A 23,400-nucleotide genomic window follows, 5' to 3' on the forward strand; every position below is an offset into this window, starting at 1 on the left:
ACTTCGCCTTTCTCAGTTTCTTTGTTAGAATGACCTGTCATTCCTTTCTTTTGATGATTCAGTAAGTAATTTCCCCATGTATTTCTAACCCTTAATGTTTGGCTCCATTCAGTTTCTCTAGAATGTTTCCTTTTCAATCCTCATTAATCCCACTATTAGTATGTGGTGTTCTAACTGAGTGCCATGTAACTCCAAAAGCGTACCTCTGTACCTGCATATGTTTTTTCTCATCTTCTTCCCCTTTAAACTCATGCTGCAGCTGGTTTTGCTCTCTCCAAGTCCAAAAGTCTAGAACCAGATCTTTTATTCTTGGTAACCTGTTTAGAAATAAATCACTGATCTCTCTTTCCTGAGTCAGGGAAGGGAATTTGGAATTGAAACTACAGGTAGGCAAAAGATGCCGCTGGCTATTGCAGCCTGTACATTCAGGTACAAAGCATTTAAACTTTTCGGGGTGGAAATGTTTTCACAGTAATCAGACTGAACACTCAAATGAAAGAAAATAAAAGCTCAACCTTTTTATATTGGTCCTGTGAAATAAGTTGTGATCATATCCGTACCTCTGTTAGGGAAATGAGTGTGATTAATGAAGCAAATCATACATTTTAATGTGTATGATAAAACAGTTATTCCAAAGAGAAAACAATATCTTTAGCAATTCAAAATATTGTTGTTTGTGCCTTTTTTTAATCTGCTTTTTCTTTTCATTGCCTTCAAATTCAGGTAGGCTGGCATTTATTGCCAAGACATTACTATTTCAAGTCTTTCCCTTCCTATTTGCCTTTCCATCTTCTGTGCATATAATGTCTGTGTCCATTCCCTCTCCCTCTTAAGCTGAAATGCTTTTTGTATTGCATGTTTTTGTAAGTCTTTCTACAGATAAATTAACCACATGAGGGAACTTTGCAGCAATCTTTCCCATTGCTACCCTATGGAAGTTAATAGGAATGTACAAAGGGTAAAATATGTCTCTAAATGTTAGATCCATTAACTTAGCGACCTTTAAAAAGGTTGGATGGCAAGTGAATCTTAGTATGCCTAGTAATTTTGCGTCATTGAAAACTAACTAAATATATGTGCAAGTGAAAAACTTAACGAAATACTGAGGATGCACGTATAAGATATTTCATATTCCACTGAAAGTACTGGAAACCACTGGTTTCAGCTAACTGGTGAAAGAGGCTAGTATACTTCTTACCTTGTTGAAACAGACTGACTTTTCCTGTGGTCCATTATTTATAGTCTACTGGTTTCACCTCAACTCCCATTGAAGATCAATTTATGTCCTAAACCACAAATGTTACAGTGTCATTCTTAGTGTAGTAATCACAGATGGTTTTCTTCCTCATACATAAAGTTTCAAGCTCTCTTTAAAAATCATTTAGGTGGTGTTTTGTTTTTTTTTTTTGCTCCCCACTAATCCTACTGTAAGGCTGGCTGAAGACCTCGCATTTCTAATGGTTTTCATTTCTAGGTTACATTTATTCATAATTGGTCAATTCATACTGAATTATCTTCCTGTATGTTTTTCTTTCACTTAAAACGCCATGCTTACTCTTGTAGCTTACATTGTCACATCAGACTTAGCCTCACTCAGACCCCATTTTTGATCTGCTACATTACATCTACTCATTTCCTTGATCTTCTCCTTGGGCTTGGCAGCTGTGCCACTTTAGACTAAGCTGGTAAACTACAGTTTACACTGTATTCCAGATGAAGTTGCATGAGGAACTTTGAAAAGGACATTAATACTCCTTCACTTGTGTTGTATAGCTCCATTTATCCTACGATCAAATGCATCTCTCTCGGGCCTGACATGTCAGAAGCAGGAGAGGTAGCAGGCATGATCAGTGAACTCTCTCTGTGATCAGTGGACTGGGTTGCTGTGAAATCGTTGATGAGCCATATGCCAGTCTGTAGACCTTCCCTGGTTTCTACAGAGAATTTCTTCTGTGTTTAAGGTTATTTGTGTCCCCCAAAACGAGGAGAATAGCGGTTCCTTTCAAACATATCCCTTAGTAGGGAATTGTAATGGTCAGTGCAAAACAAATGAGTTCAGAGTCTTAGGAAATACTCTGAAGTTGATATATAAGGTTCTGATACTCAGAAAGGTGAAGTGTCATTGGGCACTGCAAGATAACTGCAGTATTTTTCCGTAGTCTTACTTTTTAACAAGCTAAATGTGGGAAAGGAAACCTCTTACCCCATGCTATTTTCCTATACCCCCCTTTTCTCCATGCCAAGCTGTCTCCAGTTTCCTTGCTCTGGCTCTTGACATTGGCCAGCCTCTGGTCTCTGGAAGGTCTTTGCCTCTCATTTACTAGCCAGACATCTGTGACAAGTTAAAATGCTACCACCTTGTGCTGCTTGCCATTTCTTCTCCTGTGGACAATATAAAGCTAGGCCTCTGGATTTTGCACTCGTGTGCTAGACTGCTAGAGGAGTGGCCGTTTCTGGCAAAAAGGCAGTCTGGATAGCTTGAAGCAGTTGTTTCTTACGCTGACGTGGTTGTCTGTAGTATATAAGGTTACCTGTATATATGTTTAGGGCATAGCCATATACCAGAGGGCACAGCACAGTCTGTCTGTGCCTCTGCCAGCATGCCGTGGTCCCCGTGGGCTGACTGCGCTGTCGGTGAAACAGGACCACACTGCACTCCTTCACCTGGGAGTGGAGCTGAGTGTGCTCGTGTCACGTTCACCTTCTCCAAATGTAATTTTTCCTTGGGAACACCCTCTCTCATGTCTGTGCCCATTGCTTTGCCTTTCCTTGAAGCATCTTTGCTTCTAGTATGACCTTTTCAAAGCAAGAGTGACCACACCTCAGTGTGTCTTCTAAAACTATGAAATGCCAACATTTAATACATATTTCGTATAGGAACTCCTGTATGTCTGCAGGAGTTTGCTGGTCTGGTTTGCTGAGCCTGCAGTCTGGTTTGCTAGTGCGAATGTTGCTATGTGAATTACTGAGCTGTCTGCAATGGCTCCTAGATCTTTTCTGAAGAGATTGTAACTCATTTAGAACTCATCTCTGTTTGTTAGGAATTTGATTGGAAAAAATATGCAGTAAGTCTTTGTGTTAAAAGCTGTCAAGGCATCTTAATGTTTAACCCAAGCAAAAAATGGGGTTTTGAAATTATTTTGATTTCATGAGAAAGCTAATTCCACTTTGACATGTCGTGGGAATCTCTCATTCACACACATCTGTAATCTAACCAATAATCAATATTAGGATGACAACTACTCAATGCTGTGCAGCTGCAGATAGTAGGGTCTATCTTTACCAGACATCTGTGATGTGTTTATATCAACTCATAAGGAACACTGGATGTGATGTTCTTACTTCAAGAGTAGACTCATTGATTTAAGAGGGGGTTTTTGTAAAGGAAGACTGTTAATTCAATATGAGTAAAGTAACTGGAATCTGGCGCTTACAAATTGAACATATTCCTGTTGATTAGCTGTAGCTGGAGTTGCTTTGAGTCTTTAAGTTACATCTTTTCAGACCCAGACTATCCAATATGAATCCAAATTTTCACAGTCCCTGCATCCAGATTTGATTTTGAATCAGAATTTTCTTACTCTTTCTCTATACTTTGTGCTCATTTGAATTATACGAAAAGCCTTCTCTAGCATATATCCTGGATGAAGTAGCAATTCCTCGGTCTTTCCAGAGATAGATCAAAACTTGTGCAGTTTGTCCAAATCCCGAATGTCAGTGCAGACTTCTACAGACCTATCTGATAAATGAACATTTCTGAATTGTGTTCACCATACTCTTTTATCAAAGCTCTATTACTTATTTTATATTGTTTGATCTCTGTTATATTTTCATGTAAGCTGTAACTATATTTCCTCAAATTTTTTCTCTGCCAGGTTTGGCTGTTACATTGAATGTGAACAGATTATTTTGTGATATGAAGTTCAGTCATTTAAGACTGAACTGGTTACTGATTACAAAATAATTTTTTCCTGCAAACCGTGCATCTTGTGAGAAAGAATAGTATTAAAAGTGTGTCTTTATGTTTAGAGACAATTCCAGCTTATATCTGACTGCTTCTCCAAAATTTACCAAATTAACATCAGTGCTTCAAAGTAACAATAGAAGTTGCTTCTCTAACCACATTCTGTTGTTTAAATATGTGTAAACAAAGTCAGGAGTTTACAAATAATAGCCAATTAACATGTTGCAGTTGAGAATCAGGCAAAATATTCCATTACATCTTCCTAATTTGTACAGTTTGTATGATTTGTTCATCTATCTGTGAAAGACTCCATCTCAACTGACTCTAATCATCTAGAAGTTGCTCCCTCTGTGGTCTCTGGAGAGATAAAGAGCTATTTTCTGAATGATGACTCATCTCATCAAAAAATAGTTTAAATAAATCACGAGTGTCATCTAGACATACAACCTGTAGATAGCTCAAGTGGGGTGAGATGTACCTCACCTTTGATTTGTGATACTGTAGGAGTTTTCATACGTGTTTATGAAGATTAAAGATTAGTTTAAAATGACACATAATAAAGATCCAGACCACGTTCTCTTTCTTGCATGTTCTGAAGTGATCCATGTCCATCGTTCCGGACATTCATGTTTACACAGTTTAATCCTGAACTTTTACCTTCCATGGCTAATTAGTATGATGGCAAGAGACTGGAAGGAAAAGGTAGGGTGTCTTGTTACTTCTTAGAGGACCCTTTCACCAAGGTCCAACCTGGCCTTGCTGCTTCCCTGGGCACTGCGTTGTGTGCCTTGGGAAGTGTGCATCGATAAAAGCTTCAATGAAACTCCTCCTCTTAACACAGTACTTGTACTTGCAAGGTTCCCACTGCAAGGATGGCAAGGGCTGGAGGTCATGTTTGAAGATGAGGTTAGTTGTTGAGGGGGAGGGAAATAAAGTTTAATCCACTTTTAAGGGAACAAAGAGGAGCTGAAGCAGGTAAATGATGAGCAGGAGGGAAATGAGACAGCAAGTACTTAACAGAAAGGAGTGATTGAGAGCTCTTAGGAGTGTCAAGGCGCTGGGAGGAAGAGAGGTTTGGAGAGTGGGGTTTGGAGAACAAGTTCTCCTCTCATTGTCATCTCAGGAGTGTTCACTCTGCAGTTCTTTTCATTAGAATGTGTGTCTTCTGTAATCCACTTCAACATGTGTAATTTGTGGCGGGGGAGCAAGCTGGTTTTATCCTTTTCACTCTGAGACTGGTGCTATATCCAGTCCTGTACCTTGAATTAGCCAGTCCACCTTCATTCATAAAGCTTCAGCTTTCTCTGTAATAACAACAGTATTCTTGAGCTGATTCAGATTCGTATCTAGACAGTTTATTTTTGGATCCCAAGACCGCTTTAAAATGTATCTTAATACAGACTTCTGTTAGTGGTTAACTGAGTGAACCTGGTTTTGATTCAATATCCCCATGATCTCAATCCCAATAGCTTTATTCTGTCTCTTTTTTTTTCTTTAAGTGCACCTTCTATAATAAATACACAGTCAAAAGAAAATGTGCTAATGCTCTGAACAAAGCAAGCTTTGATTTCATGGTTTAGCAAATCAGTCAAATTCTATCATTGTCACTAGTTGGTACTTCCACAAACACAACTTGTAGCAGCCTTTTTTTGCCTTTGGAAAGCTTTGGAACGCTTAACTGCCTCACAAACTACCAAATTCCCATTGATCAAAGCAAGAAAGAGGCAAATCCATTTGTATCAATGACAAATGGATTTAAGATACTATATTTGGGTCCTTTTAAAGTAAATAATCTCTATAAAAGATCTCTCTGACTTTGGTTTTAACTGGATTTCCAATATAAATTTTCCCCGCGTTGTAGAAGTCTCAAAATAAAGAAAGAGTCAAAGTACTATATATAAATACTTACATATCCACCAAAATGCAAGTGTTCTTGTGGAATATCTGTGACCTGCAGGGAAAAAAAATAACAGTACCAGATCTCATCTGACTTGATGGTGGAATAGCTGAAACCCTAGTCAGCTGGCATTAACACACAGTGCTGCAGTCCACTCGTAATGTCATGTTACTTCAGAATTATTGCTCCCTTAAAGTTCGGCATAACGATTAGGACTTTGCAAAATTGGCTTCTTCTGTCTTTAACTCTTTTCACATTGCCAGGAGATACATAATGGGGGGAAGTGGGCACAGGCAGCACTAAATATGTGTGAACACACATACTTGGATTACTGGAGTAGTACAGTATCTTTAAAATGACTGATTTGCTAAATTGTCTTAACTAAAAATAGTAAGGCGATAACTTAGCATAAATGAATTATTAATATTTTTCCTCTCCTTAATAGCGAGAAAAGATAATAAACAAATAAATTTGGGACCTAGCACAAAAAGATGTGGTCCAAGGCCAATCAGAGTCCACTGAAAAATAGCTATCAATATCGGTGGAATTTGGACTTTGGAGGATCTGAGAAAGGGAGAATGGTCAAAATTAGAACTTCAAAAAGCCCATTATTTCTCCAAGAATGTGCTCCATCCCCTTTCAAGTGCAGACTGTTTCCCAAAAGTACATTTAAGGAGTGTGGAGGGCCAGGCAGGGACGAGAGCGAGCTCACAATAGAAAGCTTTCTCGTAAATGCAGTATGTACCCAGAGGATATTAAAAGACTTTTGAGTAAACTGCATGATTGTACTGTGGCTGAAAAACACAAGAGCCTGTAATTATGCTGTGTTGTATTTATTCACTGGTGAATTCTTTTAGCTCTTTTTTCCCCCATAGGATATTCTTTATTTACAGGTCGCATGTGTTGGGTGTACTTCATTTTGAATACCATTCATAATTTTGTTTTGGAACCACGATATTTATTAGAACAGTATAGCATATAAAAGCCACCTTTTTGCCTTTGTGCAGCTAAATAAATAACATATATAATACATATCCATCTCAGTGCTGAATATATTAAGGCACATTCACAGTAGTGTACTTTTCAACATCCAACTCTATGATTTAACTCTGCTCTGTACTATTTTTTTATTAAATCAGACAGATTGGTGATCTATTTTGCAGTGCATGGAATGTAAGCAGTTCCTGGTACTCTTCATTCTCTGCACACCCTCTGTTCTTTAAGATATTTATTGAAATGGTTGGTGAGGTGCAACAAGCCAGACATAATATTCCCCTTGCCTTTTGTGTGACTACACTGTAATGAAGAATTAATAACAGATTCCTGAAGAATATTAATCATACTTTCACAAGCCAGTAGGGAACAATTTACGTGCAGGAAAATTAATGTAACAGTCCAACTTATAGGCCCATGCAGAAAGTCAGAAAAAATGGGCCCTGCTAAAGGGCTTTCCTTCATCTGATGCGATGAAGCATTAGTGCAACTTGTCATACAGCCCACTGAGCCGCCTCCATCCTCGGCAGATCTTGGCCTTCCAAAGTGCCTGGCCGTGTTGTCAGCACCCCTCCTGCGTTTTCTGCATAGGTGCTCACCGAAAAGCCCTCTCTTCACAGGACGCAGAACAGACCTAAACGGAAACCGTTCATCCCTTCCTGTAAAAATATTCCCACTTGAGATAAAAGGTGATCTGACAATCATCATACATTAGCATACAGGGGGAAAAAATCAGGTGGCCACTGAAAATATTTACTTTTGATATTTTCAGCGTATTTATTTTTGATATCTTCCAAATATTTCATTACAAGCTTCATTCTTTTTCATTTTATATTTAACCTTTTTGGAAATAGACGTGAAATTAAATTTCAAAATGAAAAGCGGCTTTAAGCAAACCTCCCTTTGAGATTTCTCATCCCAAAGATGTCAGAATGAACATTCCGGTCATTCCTAAATTTTTTCCAACATTTTTCCAGGTCTGGAGAATCACCTGAAACCTCTTCATTCAGGGAGCAGTTTCAATTTTGACAAATGGGTGTTTCTAGAGGAAAAATATAATTCTGTCAGAGACGGTCTGACTAGCCAGAGGGCAAAGTTCCCAATGAGGCTTTACAATACCATGTTTTCCTGACGTGATGAATCTATGATAACTCTGCAGTAGTTAGTGCCTTCCATTTTTGCAAAATGCAGGGTCAGAAGTTGACCCCGCAAAACATCTTTAATGAAAAATTATAACAATCTGAGTATAACCTGTAAAAGAATTAATTTTTCAGAACCTCTTAAAAAATTGTAGAAAGGGTAATCATGTTAAAAGAATCCTATTAATTAGACACTGTGTTAAAATGAAAAAGGCTTTGTGAAGGAGACTACAGTGTTTCACTGCGGTCTTGTTTTTTAATCAGGAAGATTACATCAGGAAGAGCTATATATTTTTAGCAAGCTCACTCTTGAGGAACTTTACTAAATCAAGACTAAGTCTCGGCCCCACAGTTAAGCACAGAAATGACTGACCAGTGGGAAGAAGGGGGCGGGGGGCTACTTCTAAGTGTGATGTTTATTTGGGGGAAAATGTCCCAGTCCTAGCCCAGTTAGGGGTTTGTTGCTGTTTTCACAGGTATGTTGACTAGAAGAGACTCCAGTGAAGCAGTCATGAAAAACTGTCAGAGAGCGCCAAATCAATCTTTTGTTATCCCCAATGAATTTTTCATTCATCTCTGATGTAAAGTATGTTCAGTGTGCGTCACTTCACATGGCCAGCTGCTCACCTGAGTAACTGGGTACTGCTGCTGCGTGGCGGGATGCTTTGTTACACTGACAAGCCATGCCATGGCTCCTGCTGATTCTTTGGGGAGGTGGGATGCTCATTGCAGTGGGTCGTAGTGGTAGCTGCTCATGGCACGTTCATAGTCCCTGGGGCTCAGCCTTTCTCTTCTTTCAGCTCATCCTGCATGCTTCCTGCTGTCCTGTTGTATTAAATGCTAAGGATAACAACCCTGACTTTGCACTTAGTCCTGGGCCGCCATGCAATGTTGCCAGGAATTTAACCTTTCTGACAAACTGTAAGTGCTTATAAATCTCAACTGAGCCATGAGGATGTGCTGTGGCTCAGAGGAGTGCTGTGTGAAGACCTGCATTAAGCCAGCTGAACCTGGTAATGGTTTTGCTTTATTTTCACTCTTTTGGCAGAGGGACCTCTATCCTGGATTCGGTGACCGTGTTATCACAAAACATGGAGCCAGGTAACTCTTAATCCATAGTCAGCCAGCTAAAAGGGACCCCTTGCCCCACCTAGTAATAAAGGTGGCAGATGTGGCATATGTCCTTGGAAAAAGCCCACAAATAATACAGTTTCTAGACACTCCAAGACCTTTAGGATTGCTCTGACTCTTGCTGAAATATGGGGATGAGGACATGAGGATATTATACCCTGTTCTCTTCTTCCTCGATTCACTTCTTTAGGTACAGGTGACACTGCCCCCCAGGTTAAATCTCCAGAGATCACACAAGAGATGAAAAGGTCATTTTGGTCTTTTTGCCCTTGCTTTAGGGCAGGAGCATCAACGGTCCAAAGCATTCAAATATTTCTTCTGAATCTGCATGCTGGATATAGGGTTTAGATCTTTCAGGCAAAGGAGGAATGACTTTGCATGTTGAAAGTAGTAATCAAAATGCACAGTGTCTGATGTCAAGCTCTGATGTAAATGCTACACAAAATCCAAATCAGCTCCTAGCAGAATTTCATAAGGGCACGCAAGGAACACCTTGATTAAAACAGTGGTCTACTGAGCCTACTTTCTAACTGCTTCTTATTGTATTAATTCAAAGTTTTTCTCTTATTGGAAAATTAAATAGCAGGTGTAGTTTTAATGAACTGTAGCAGACTGGGTTTAGTGGTGTGGTAAATAGATTGTGATATTCATTTCCAATTAAAGTTCTTTTGCAAAGATCAATGAAGCACATTCTCATAAATTGAATCACAGTAAACTAATAAACAAATTTCTTTCAGCCTGCTGACGGCAAATTCTTATTTCCTTAACATGTTAGATCACATCATGGTATTAATTATATGATGCATGAGCAACAAAGAAGCAATCATTTATTTAGCAATAATTTTATATTTATTTTTACCTTCGAATTAGCTTTACAGATAATTCCATACCTATAGGCAAGGAACATTAAGCATTAGAAAAAGGGAATTTCAAGTGAATATTTTTAATGCTTGACTTCTGTCTATCATCCAAAAAGATTTTTAAAATCTTGTTAATGAATGTGCTGCATTATTTGTTTTGCTGATTAAAAGGGCCACTACATCTGGAAGGGTGCACCATAACCTTTAAACTCAATTAGTATATGAGACATTCACATCAGTAGCAACAGTGTTCATGAATAATAGAGCAAAGGCTTAATTCTGCATCTGTAAACACACTGCTGTAGTCATTTAAAAAAATTAAGATATTAATTTACCAGCTTAAATGTCAGCAGTATGTTCTTAGCATATAGTAATGGTGTGACAGTTTATTGGGATCCCACTCTGATTATATAGGAATATATTTTGGTGCTGAACAGAGCCCTAATCATTGATTGAGGTCCCTGTGGGGATACCAGCACATAGACTAGGCTAATAAAAATGATAAAATAAAGCTCTCGCTGTATAATAATGTCACTTCTTGAGATCCTGTCATTATTGTAGGCATGTGAGACGCCTATCAGAATGGACTAAACATCCCCAGAAAGAGCTTTTTTAGGCTTCCACTATGTGAGGTTATATAAGCTAAGCTCAGGTTTGGAAGGCCAAACTCCCTTCGATCCCTTTTTAGGCTGGTGGAGAGAGATCGGTTTTGCTGGAGGCCATTCAAAGCCCTGAGGTTAGACTTCTCTGGCATGTTCTCTGGAGAGGCCCATCTTTCACCTTCACCTATAGAGAGAAGAGAGAGAGAAGACTGAAGCTCATTTTGTGAATATCTTCTATGTAAGTAATTGTAATTTGTGAATATTTTTCTGAATAGATAGTTTTAAGGCTGGACATAGTCATCTTTTGCAGTCTTCTCCACGGCACTAATGCATCCACAACATCGTTTCCTCCCACTTAACAAAAGCTGCTGTTTATTGCATTTTGGGATCTTTCTTTATTCTGATTTTTCCATCTGCTGTTTATCTGAGGCTAAGTTTATTGCTAATGACTGACTCCTCCTAGTTAGCAGTATTGAAATGCATGCTGTAAGGACTCCCCAGGTTCTCCAGAGCGACCTAGGACGTTGTGAGTGGAAAGCTGTCGTTTCCTGCCTTGGATGGGCACCGACTGTGGAGAATTCCACTTCTGAAAAGATGAAAACCTTGTGGTTGCCTTTGTCTTATTTTTAATGCAAAACATGTCTTTGGAAATTTTGCAGTCAGCCAAAAATCTTTTTCAGGCTTAAATATAGTCATTGTGCAAGTGCAGGCTATCCGGAAATCCAGCATTTATTTTCCTTATGAGACCAGAGCAAGAGATAAAAGGGGAAGATTTAGGTCACGTAAAAGGGAAAATAAAGTGGCTGCTGACCTTGTGTAGCTCACTCATGCATCTCCTTTTCTGTGCTGCCCTTGTCCTTGGGTTCCTTGTGTTCCTTGTGTTTGTCTAAGAGGTGAACTGTAAAGTACAATCACAGTCATTTTCTTGTTCTTCAGTCCTCCGGCGGATAGCCACAATTCTCTGGTGAAAACATATTTTCTGTTCTTCTTAGTGATCTTCTTACAAAAGCCTCCATAAAAGTGATTATTCTGTTTCAGTCATAGTGTTAGGTTTCTTGTGGGGGAAGGGGAACGAAATAATGGAAATCTGACTGTAATTATAAATCATTAGGTCTGCAATATGTGACAGTTTCCAGAGTGGAGCTGGGGTCTGTTTCTGGACGTGCCAAAGTCTACTGGTGATGCTGAGTGGCCATGGTCACTTGGAAAGTGTAGTGCCAGGTAGTCCTTGCAAGAGGTAAAACACTTCCCGCTTCACATCAAGCAGAGTCTGTCTTAGGTCCTAGATTTGCCTTAGGTCTTTTCTGAGTCTTTTCCAGAAGACTTGAAGTTGTAATTCTTCCAAACAAGCAAAACCCCACGTTATCTTCAAGCTGTGGTTATCTTTGCTGAGCATGCAAATGCCTGGTCCTTTTGGCTCACTGTGTGGCATCAGAGATGGCTTGAGGCAGTGGGTTCACGCACGTCCTCTGGAAGTTTCTCTCTGTTGCAGCTGTGCACTCTAACTCCGTATTGCCCAGTAAGTTTAACGAATGAGTATGGATTAGTTGTGATCAGGAGAAGTACTAGTGTTAATGAAATACTAGCCAAAGAGACTGTAACCACTGGGAAGCACCTTTCCATCTCATGCATTCGATCTGAGTTATTCTATTAAGCTAATAAGTTTGGAAACAGAAGGAAAGTAACCATTCCAATAACGTAACAGACTTGAGATGGGAGGAAAATTAATCTGCAGCTTAACAGACTGAGAAATGCTTACTGTAGTGCAAAATAAGGTTTGCAATACGATGAATTACTTGTGTTGTGTGGAACAGGACACGACATGAGAGGAAGTTTAAACATAGTTTTCCTGAGAGAGCAGAGTTTGACATGAGTGCATTTGGTACCATCATCCAGTGTCCCTCCTTCGCAGAGAACACCGACAGCCCCAACAGTTGTGTAAGTGTTAATTGGGGTGAATTGGAAGGCATATAGATATGTGGCTGGCTGGACTGGGTATCTTCTTACATTAAAGTTTGTAGAAAGTCCATATATACATAACGCCAGATAGTTAAAGGATTTACTATACGTGTACGCTTGTTTGTGTGCATAGTCACCTCAGATTTGTATGTGAGTAGGAATTTGCTCATTTTGTTCAGGGACCTGGTAAGATTTCCCACCAGCTTCGCTACAACACACCAATAGCAAAAATCTTGGCTGCGCTGAAGTTAACGATGGTATCCTCACCAACTTAACAGGACAAGGACTTCTGCCTAGATCCTTAGGAGAGAGGATAAGGCAGTTTTCTATATTAATATATTTTTTTGACAAATGTGGAAAATAAAGATCATCGATATACGTTGGTAAAAAGATTAATTGAAATAGTAATTATTTTTGTGCATGAAATAATTATTTTTGATTCATAAAAGCTCAGAGTTACTAGCATGTAACACCAGTCTCTACAGCATGGGAGCTATTGCATTGGTAGAAGAAGAACACATGTAGTCTCTCTGAAAGTAGGGCACCTCTTGGTAAATCTTTCTGACCATGACCTGTATCAACAGAACAGCAACTTTCCTTACTTGCTCCCAGCCCTCCCCAAACCTTTCTTCACAATCATCTTAATTACATTCCCGTATTTCAAAGTTAAGCATTTTCTCTCTGGCCTGAATTAGCATGGCATCCAAGCCACTCATGGGTAAAAGAGAGATGGAGATATTGTATGTGCTAAAAGCTTGTGTGGGTTCAAATCAGCTGGCCGGAATCACAAAAGAAAAATCCAGTGTGGGCTGTTAAATATAACCAGACTGCCCCGGCTCAGGAAAGCTCCAGGTTGCTGATGGCCGGGAAACTACTCTGAGGAAATATCACTACGTTCCTGCCCTGTTCTTAGACTCTTTCCCAGGTAGGGAGGATTTAGATTAAATGGACCTTTCGCCCCATCTGTACGGATTTTCTCATATTCTTAGCTTTTTACTTACTATACTATTCAGATCCCTGCTTAAAATCCACTTCTTGCAGAGATTTTTTTTCTTTCTTCTTTTCATGTTCTTCTCATCTTACACGACCTTTGCAAGGATAGCGTCATCTTTTATGACTCTAAAGCCTGATGTAAAACTAGGCTGTAAAAGTATTTTTAATTCTTAAAAATAGTTCAAGGTATCTGACAAACTGGGGAATAGCTGCTGAAATGGAAATGATGTGGAGATTTGTTTATAAATTTAGGCTTCTCTGTTCTCTTGGGTGATTTGTGTGATTCCAGCTTACACAGAGTTTGAGGACTTCGATCACCAGGTAATGATGTGGTTAACAGAAGATTGGATTTCCTGCAAGAAGCAATTACCTTGATTGATAAGAAAATTTGAGAAAATTCATTCAAGACTTAATGAGATTGACAAGGTCATGGCTGAGCCAGGCATCCACCTTGAATAGATAAGGTTATGTGTTTTGAAGAAGTAATCCAAAGACAATAAGCTCCTCAAAAAATGGATCATTTTTATCTACACTGAGATGATGAATGAAAACATTAGACTTGTGCCTGTGACAGAGAGTCTGGGGTGTGAAGATCAGGAGGGATTCTTCATAAAGTCATTTATAGCACTAGTATTGCTGCTGTCCCTTTTTTATACCATTAAAAAGAATATAAAAATGACTTTCAGAATCTTTGTGGCCTCAAAAATCATCTCAGACCTTTATCTTACAACTCTGCGAGGTGTTTTGTCTGTCAAGAAAACTGGAGGTCATAAGAGAAGGGATATCATTCCTGACTGCATGCTCATCTCCTGCTGCCCACAGTGGGGTCCCTTAGGGCTGTCAGCAAAGCCAAAAACGCTTCTTAAATTCATGAATCCTGGACTCTTTCTTAGCCTGGGTTAAAAAAAAAAAGTATTGCTAAGATAACTAAACAAGACATTAAAAGGAGATAGAAACAGATGAAAAAAGGAGATGATTTATTGTTTCAAACATGCTAGGAGTCATTTATGGAAAAATACATTTACAGATATGTAATTTCTATCCTGAAGTGATGCCGTGGATTTTGTTATTTTGTTTTCTGGTGCAAGTGATAAGAAATGGACGTGACCAGTAGAAACGGTAACTAATACTTTTCAGTGTACTTTAAATATGAGCATTTGACACCACATGAAAAGTAAAACCTGTGCTTTAGTCCTTATCCCAAATCTAATGATATGGTGCTCTTCTGCCTGTTTTTTCTTGATGTGTCATAACTATTGGAACCAACTAATTTAGAAATTTCTAGCTATATCTCATCCTAACTCCTGGTTCATTTTCACTGTTTTTTAATATTTACTTGCGCACAGTGATTGGAACACAGAGTAGCCTTTTAAATGCACGTGGCTTCACCCTTGGAGTTAGTCTGGCATAGAAACCTCTTAAAAGGCAGAAAAATCTGTTCTGTTTTGTTACTTACACAAGATCCTTACAAGCAGTGTCCCAAAAAAAGGCACTTCAAACTTACTTTGGAAGAGTTGTATCATTCTGTTTCAGAAAAGTGTGTTCACAAGAGCTTATACTTGCTTATATGATATTTTCTAAAGAGTTTGCATGTAGTGGGGGTAAATACGTGAAAGGGAAAGTAATTGAAAATAGAGTAGGAGATAGTTGGATGTATTCAATGTGTAGTCTTTGTTGGACTGTAAGCACTTCTCTGTATACTTCATTCAGTTTTCATTTAATAGATCACCCCAGAATGAATGCAAGGAAGGTAAACATGCGTTCATTTTTCTGTGGAGTTTGTAAATGCATGTACAGAAACCTGCAGCTCCCGATCCACAGCAGGTAGACTAATCCTACTTTCACTGAGCCAATGCCAAGTATCTGCCCCTTAATTCTCTATTCATTTCACTGTTTTTACAATTACACAGAGTAAAAAGAACTCTCTGCTCACCACAGCAGGATTTCTGAATCATTTCTACAGAACCCCATTATGCTTTTACAGAACACTTTTGATTTCATCTCTAATAAATTCTGCAGAAGTCTCCTAAAAAGCCTAAACTGTACTGTTGATGAGGCAGTGGTTCTATTTTCAGGTTTCAGTAAATAACGTATTGAGACTACTCATACTTTATAGAATTTGTTTGTATTGTTATCAGTAATTCTGCATGAAAACACACTTGAAATGCTAATAGATCATCCTACCCTTAGTTTGGAAGGATCCTACTGCACTCTTAATGTTATTAGGAAGATTAAATTATGAGTAGTTCTGCAGTCAATGGACAGGATTCTAACCTAATTTAACGGCTTTAATATCAGGACATAAGACATAATGCAGACAGAAAATTTAAAATTATGTGGAATTGCTTCCTGTGATGTAAATAACCCTTTTTTAACATCTGCCTGTTGGTTTTGCATTTCCAATGGAAATGTTTTTTCAGCAATAAGAGTGAAGGGGTGTCCTCAGTGACAGATAAGTTACTTTGGCAGAAGGACATTTTTGAAAGGAGATTCACGTGAGAGGAGTGTGTTGAACAGATACAAAGGCGCTGTGCTCACAGGGCAGCTGGCCAGGCTTCCTAATGCATGCTGAAACTTTTTTCCTGCCTTGATGGCTATATGATTTCTTCTTTTGTTCAGGTTATGGCTGTTGACATCATTTTTCTTCCTTGCCCGTTTGTGGAAATTGTACTCCCTTCTCGTACCCACATTGCTGTTCTAGTTAGCTTGGTTACAAAATCCAGCAAATCTCTGTTCCTTCTATATGAAAACTCCCTAATTACAAATTGTTACAGACACAGAAACCTTTAGTGCTGTAGCAGTGGTTCCCCAATGACAACCATGGGACTTAACTATGGACATATTGCAGGACCTTGAAGGCTTGACGTGATGGGATTTCCAACTTATTCTTAATGGAGCTTAAAAGACTGGGATTCCCTTAGAGTTTTTTTCCTGAATTGTCAAGATGGTGTTGATAATTATGTCTTTTGCCTCTTGCTAGATGTCTGGAACAAGAGTGGAGTGCTTAACTATCCCGTATATCATGGTGTTTCCCATCCCCATGTAAAACCTTACTGAGACATGTATCAACACTTTAATCCCTTAGGATTTGATTTTCCAATGTTAGCCAGCTTAAAACAAAGTATTTCTTACAGTTCTCAGCTAGAATGGAGGATATTGAAGTCTTCCGAGAAGCGTTGCTATGCTGTTGGCTCTTCTGTTGTGGCTGTGGTTTCTGGTTATTGATTCTGTTGTTAGACTTTGATGCTGAAGGTGCCTAGAGCTTGAAATAAGCAACTTCATCAAACTGGGTCCTGTGTAACCACCCAGCACTTTCTTGCTCAAGTTCAGAGGTATATTGCAGAGGTCTTTCATTTTTATGCAGTGGGGGGTTGTGATTCCTGATGCATTCATTAGGGAGAGCATCTGGGGGGAAAAATTCAGACAGGAGCAAGTCAATTTGTCTTCCCTTATTGATAGCAAAACCATGAATCTCCTTGAGCTGGAGATCTGCCTTGGATTGATGCCACGTTGAACCTAAGCTCTCCGAGAAAAGCTTCATTCCTTTCTTAGGGTTGGAAGACAGTAATTTTGTGTCATTCCTCTTATTGTATGGCCTTTCCTCTGCAGAAGAGGAAAACAGGTTAAGTCAATGATATATGTGAAGTCATCAGATCTCCAGAACTTTGTCATCTAGTCATTCAGCTTCGTGTGATGCAAATTTAGAGATGACATAAATCGAGAGATAGGTTGCATGCCAGTGAGTGGCTGCATTGATAAAAGCGAGAGAAAGAGTGGCAGCCTGTCAGGGAAGTAATTATTAAGAGAACCAGAGAAATAATCTATCTCAGTACAGTGAAGCACATGCTTAAGTTTGCACATATGAATAGCTTCTTGGAAGCCATTCCTTCACCAGAAGCTGATGAAGATATTCACATACTGAAAATTTATATACCTTTACTAAGGTTTTAGTGAAATGTTTCCTCCCCTCTCTATATATGTCCTGTGTGTCTTTCCGAACCTGCAGATCTTTATCCCTGCTGTCTGGGAGTTCTCACATACATAGAAAAGGTCATTTGTGTTTCTTGCTTTGTGAAGAAGAGGAGAGCTTGTAAGGCTGTACTGAAAATACTGGTACAGAAAAATGTTCCTCTTCCCAAAGAGAAGTGATTTTAATTAGCATAAGTCCTTCCTCTTCTGGAGGGAAGAGAGATATAGCTCCCAGGCTTTGCAGGGAGAAAGAAGGACTTGGGAGATCTGTAAATGATCTTATCCAGTGTGTTGTAAAACAAAGTATTTTGAATAAAGTAGTAGGAGGAGATTGCTTTGGAGTGGGAATTGTTCATTCTGACAGACCAGACCAGCAAAGGGGAACAAGATGTTTTCCTCATATGTTCATATATGTTAAAAAGTTTTCTGATGAGAACTCTTCTCTCTCTCTCTCTTTTACCAAGTGGCTGATGCCAGAAGTTTAAGATGAGTGAAGTCTTCTAAGACATCATTTTCCAGTTTGGTAGAGTTCCTGTTTTCCTGATCTTCCTCCTCCCCCATCAATGCTTCCATCAGCTGTCAGCCACCACATTAAATTTGGCCTCTGACTACTTTAGCTGGTTTGGGTTCGTTGAGTTGGTTTGGGGTTTGGGACGGGGGAAGAGAAGGGTTAATCAACCTGCGTTTCTATTGCTTGCTTAACCTTTAAAATCAGAACATTATAGGCTGTGAGGGATTTGAAATGAAACTTCCATTCAGATTATGGTGACAGCTTCAACTTGACTTTGCTTTAGAAGGATTTAAAATCAAAAGAGTTTTCACTTTTTCGGAAATCATTCAGTGCCCTTTTTTAGCTTAAACCCCAGGGATAATTTTTCATTGTTCTTGATAGGGCTCTTTTGGCACTGTCAGCCTTGCTAAGTTAGCATTCATCCAGGCTTTCTAGTTAATGTTTTCTTTACTATCAAGAACAGTTGCAATCCAGGTTAACCTTTTAGAGGGTTTGTCACAACGCACCATCAGAGCAACTAAACAGCCATCAAACTAATCTCCTCAATCCAGTGTGATGGGTTGGCAATTGACTGGGAATACCTATTACCTGACATTACATTGTACGGTATAATACGATTCTTATTAAAATCATTTCTAGGCAAAGCCCTTGATGCTATATTTTAATTATCATCGTCGCAGAGGATTCTGAGCAGGTTACTGTCCTCTCTTTTTTCCACTGAGTATTTCTACGAACTATTTTTGTAAAGCGACCCATTTAGCTGAAATCAAAATTGAGTTTAATCTCGACATTTGTAGGAACACAGAGATTGTCATAATGCATCAGAGTAATGGTTCATATGGAGTTGCTAAGGTGTCTTGCCTTTGACAGAAGCCAAGACCAGATGCTTCAGAAAATGGTTTAAGACCCCTATAATGGATAATTCAGCAATAACATGCTGGGGAGGGGGGGGAGGGGGGTGGTGGTTCTGGCCAACCTCAAGCAGGTAGCAACTGCCTTATGTCCTGAAGTATGAGGGCTGAAATCCCTTCAACACTATAACAACACACCTACCATGACTGTTCATAGAAACTTACTGGGTCATTTAAATGTCACATTTCTCATTTCAATGAGCATGTGGGTTTCTGTTGCTTTCTCCGAAGCTTCATTTTCCCAGCATTGTAGTTTCTTAATTATTTACCCTGTACACCTCTTCCCAGCCCATGTTTTTCTCTCTGTCTCTGTGTGGGGAGTTTATGCCCATTTGAATAAGAAACAATCTTCTGTCTTGCAGCTTCCTGCAGATGCTTTTGGGCACTTGACAAGTCTCTCTGGTGCCACAACAGAAAGGCACTCTCATCCATCCCCGGTGCTGTAGATCCTCACAGCAACAGCAGCATCTGCTGCCAGGATACTACAGAACATAAATCTGTTGGTAATGACAGCTCTTCCACGGCCTCTCCAATCTGCAGCTATCAGAAACCCAGCTTTGGACAACAGCCATTCTTTCATTTAATATTTGGATGGCCGGCTGGATGGGTTGATTCCTATCTACCTGGAAGTAGTAGTAGTTCTAAATTGCCTGGAAAACCTCCCTCTCTCCCAGTGTGGACAGGAAATTTCAAATATCATCTTCAAAAGAGAATTTGGATTGTATTTTTGAAGTGCCCTTACAGACAAGTATGCAGAGCCTGACTGGTTTTTATTCTGGTATCTGCATTAATATACATTGAGGATGCCTGGGCAAATTTGTGTAGAATCCTGTCTGTGTTTCAAATGCACAAGTTAATGTGAATTTTGCATGCAAAAGGACCATGCGATGAGAACTGTGAACAAATCTGCCTTACAGTGATTTTTTCCCAAGTATTCTGCAGCCAGCTTTATGCTCAGATACAAAGTTACTTAATGTAAATGAATGAGAATATGCACTAGTTTGATCTCTTCCTCTTTTTATCTCCTCCTCTACTTCTGGTGGTTGTAAGGAGTATCTAATGGCAAAGCGCTAGCTATGCAGCAGTAGTCCGCCTTTTTTCTCTTGGGAGGAAACCCTTGGCTTTCTGATTCATGTCTGTGAGGTTCCACATGAGAGCTGAGACGCATATAAGAGAGAGGGATCGGGGCTTGATTCTCTTCCTTATTCCACTGGTGCTACACTGGCTTGACATTGCTGAAAATCCGCAGAAGTATACCGATATAAGAACTGAGCATATCTGCATATAGACATGGGATGGGCAGACATCTTTTCGTCACTGAAACCCTGAGACGAGGTTCTAAGCTCAGGGATCCTTCTGGTACAATACGAGACATCTTGTCATGCTGCCGTGATCCTGAAACGAAAGATCCACCTCCCCCAAGATGGATTCAGCACGAGCACTGTTAACTTAATTCGGCACTAGAATAGATTAAATACAAATATTGACCTTTTTTGTTTTTTTACCATTATATTAATCCAGTAGGATAACTGCCTAAATAAAAGCTGAACTCTCTTGCATTAAATTATGTTTTACGCTGGCAATATTAAAATTAAAAAATGACCCTCTTAAATCTGGTTTTAATAGAAATCCCCTGATGTTTTTGATGATTTCTTTATTACAGTTCTTATCCTGCCAGGAGTTGCTTTTGTTTCTCAGTAATTACTTATGATTAAAATAACATGGTATGCAAATGCTGTAGTAGAGCCGTAGACTGAGCTTGTTTAAGGCAACGTTTATAGCTATGCCGCCTTTCCTCCCCCACACCCACCTTGTTCATTTTGTGCTCTTTGCAGGGTCAAGCGTATCTCAGTACAGAAACTGTTTACACCTCAGAGGGGGTTTTTTCATAGTAAGTGTTACCACCCTAATTTTTCTTTGAAAATTAATAGCATAGTGTAATACAAGAAAAGGTCCATCTTTGGAGTGCAGTCTGCTGCAACTGATGGCAGGATTTCCTGCAATGTCAGTAATTCACTTTGGTGTACTGTACTTGACCCTAAAGTGATGTTTTTATCTTTCCATCGTAAACAAACAGTGGAAAATATTTTTATTTGCATTGTTTACTTGAGAAGGGAAAAGAAAAATTGGAAAACTTTCTTCATCTTCACTTTCAAAGACTCCCTTTCTTTTATTTAAGAAAAGTTTGGCATTCATCTATTTCTATTCCAAAGCAAGTTTCTTTAATGCTAGTCCTGAGAACAGCCAAAGCAGATGCAAATCCAGTTGTCAGCGTGCAATGCTGCACCTGAAGATTTCTATAAAGACACAATTTTTAGCATGATTAGAACCTTATTACAAACATTATAAAGCTTAATACGTTTTGTGTATTTAGCGGACTGTAAATTAGAGGATTGAGAAACTTTACTATTCAGATATAGATTATAATTTCAGTGTAGAATGGAAAGAGAATATGTGTTCATTATGTTGGATAAATTGGAGATCTAACGAGCCTGCCAGCAAAGCCACCTTCGCTGGCACTTGACCTGTCAGTGCAATTCAGTCCTGCACATGCTTTTCTCTCCCATTGTGCTTGCAGAAATGCTCAGAGCAATCATCAAGCACCAAGTCAGTTGGGTTCTGTTGATTTATAAAAAAAACCAAGCCATTTTGCAGCTTGCTCTGTTTCTTGATCATTTTTCAAGTTGATTCTTTGAAATGTTTAGACAGCTGATGCAAGAAATCTGGGGCTGCCATCTTAGCCCCAACTTGGTTGACTAACATATTCTTCCAGAAAGAAAAAAAAAAGCATACGGAAATTGCAAAGAAAAGAAAATTAATGAAAACATTTAACCCCAGCACTGCCCAAACTGCAGTTATAGCAAAAGCTGTACGTCGACAAGCCCATACAGCTTGTCAGGAAGGGAAGGTTGAGGTGGAGGTTGAGGGGGAGAGCAGCCCTGCAATCTCCCAGCACATCCATTTGGGGCTGCGCCTGCCATCCTGGATAAACACTTAATTGGAGTGAACAGAGACTGTATCCCATCGCAAACAGGTACAGCAGTACCTCAAAGTCGGGCTATTTCTCTGAAGGCTGCCAACCCTCCCTAGTTTGGTTTGCTGTTCCGATATCAAAGTCAATTCCCACCAAACTTGCTTGTAATGAAAATGCATTCATAGGTGCAAACTGTGTCTTTACTCCTTAGAATAGTGGCTCTTGCCTGTGAAATTACCATCTTTTACAAAGCAGATGACTCATATCAAGAGCATTCTTAAGGGCCACTGAGAAACAGATCTGTTCTTCAAAACATTCTGCCTTTTCATTAAGTAGTAGTCAGGAAAGCTGACTTCAATGCAGATCATTGCCTGCTACTATCTCTTGCCCATCACAGATGGCAGGAGGCACATTTGGAACCATTAATAACAGAAGCTGTCAGCAATTCTTTTAATGATATAACCATCCTGCCTCCTCTAAACAGAAAACAACATGATTTGTGTAGCAAAAACTATTGCTCAGTGATAGGGACATCATCATCTGTCATCTCTGTTTGTTTTATTTCTAAGGGAGCTAATCAGGAAACTGGCAGTGGTTTAAACTACTACCAACTACCAGTCACCTTCTCAGCTTCAAATGCCATGCAAAGCCAGCATTTGTTTTTCCTGTGACTGATCAGTTCTTCTGAAATATATATAAGCTAGGTCTTTGCGTTCAGTCAGTAGGATCCAGCAGGTATTCGTAATACGGTATCAGTCAGTAGGTGTTCTTAATTTTTCCCCAAAGATGTTTCCGGATCTACTGGGTCCAATTCATCTGTGTTCTGAGGGATTTTTGAGTCCTTAGTTGATGCTGTAGTTGTCTTGTTCTGCTGCATTGGCTCTGAGACATGGTAAGCTCAGATTTGAGCTCTTCATTTTAACACCATTCTAGACCTTACCATTTCACTTGCAAGACTCCTATCTTGGGTTCAGCCCTTTCATGGCAAGTCTCTGATATAATTCTGGACTCTTGGATTGCTCACGGATTTCTTACCTAGTTTCTGATTCTCCATCGCATGCCTGATGCTAATGGGGGAACAGCTTTGCTGTGTAGCGTCTTAATATTTCCCTGAACACAGGCAGGTCAGTGACACAAACATCTAAGCGCTTTGAACATTGTCCCTTTTTGTTGACATGAATCATTGTCAAGGACATCTGTTTTCAGCTTGCTCTGTAGCTTGAACTTCTCCTGAGGTCCTTAGAAATACTGGAAAGTAAAGCTTCCCACCTTCAGCAAGTCAGAAAATGGTACACTTTTCTCCCGGATCTGATGTTTGTCTTCTGTTTTCAGACATTCCACTGATGGGCAATAATTTATATACACCTCTCTGCACACACCTAGGAAACAGTGTAGAAGGTACTGGTGGGGAGGAGAACATCAATAACTATACCTTGCTTCTTATTTTAAAGTTGAATCTGCTGGGATTGTTTCATATTGTTTCCTTCTATCTCAATT

At 39.4% G+C, this 23,400-nt stretch overlaps 1 protein-coding gene and 1 long non-coding RNA gene across 3 annotated transcripts in view; both read left to right on the forward strand.

Moving 5' to 3' along the window:
• Positions 1–23,400, forward strand: part of SPAG16 (sperm associated antigen 16) — a 419,391-nt gene that overhangs the window by 373,528 nt on the left and 22,463 nt on the right. The gene's annotated exons all lie outside the window — the stretch shown is intronic.
• On the forward strand, positions 8,496–10,702 carry LOC140657693 (uncharacterized). Its single transcript, XR_012044431.1, has 3 exons — positions 8,496–8,579; positions 9,042–9,094; positions 10,673–10,702. It is a non-coding gene; the product is annotated as an uncharacterized lncRNA (long non-coding RNA).

This window comes from Ciconia boyciana, chromosome 10 (genome assembly GCF_034638445.1).
Source record: "Ciconia boyciana chromosome 10, ASM3463844v1, whole genome shotgun sequence".
Lineage (NCBI taxonomy): Eukaryota > Metazoa > Chordata > Aves > Ciconiiformes > Ciconiidae > Ciconia > Ciconia boyciana.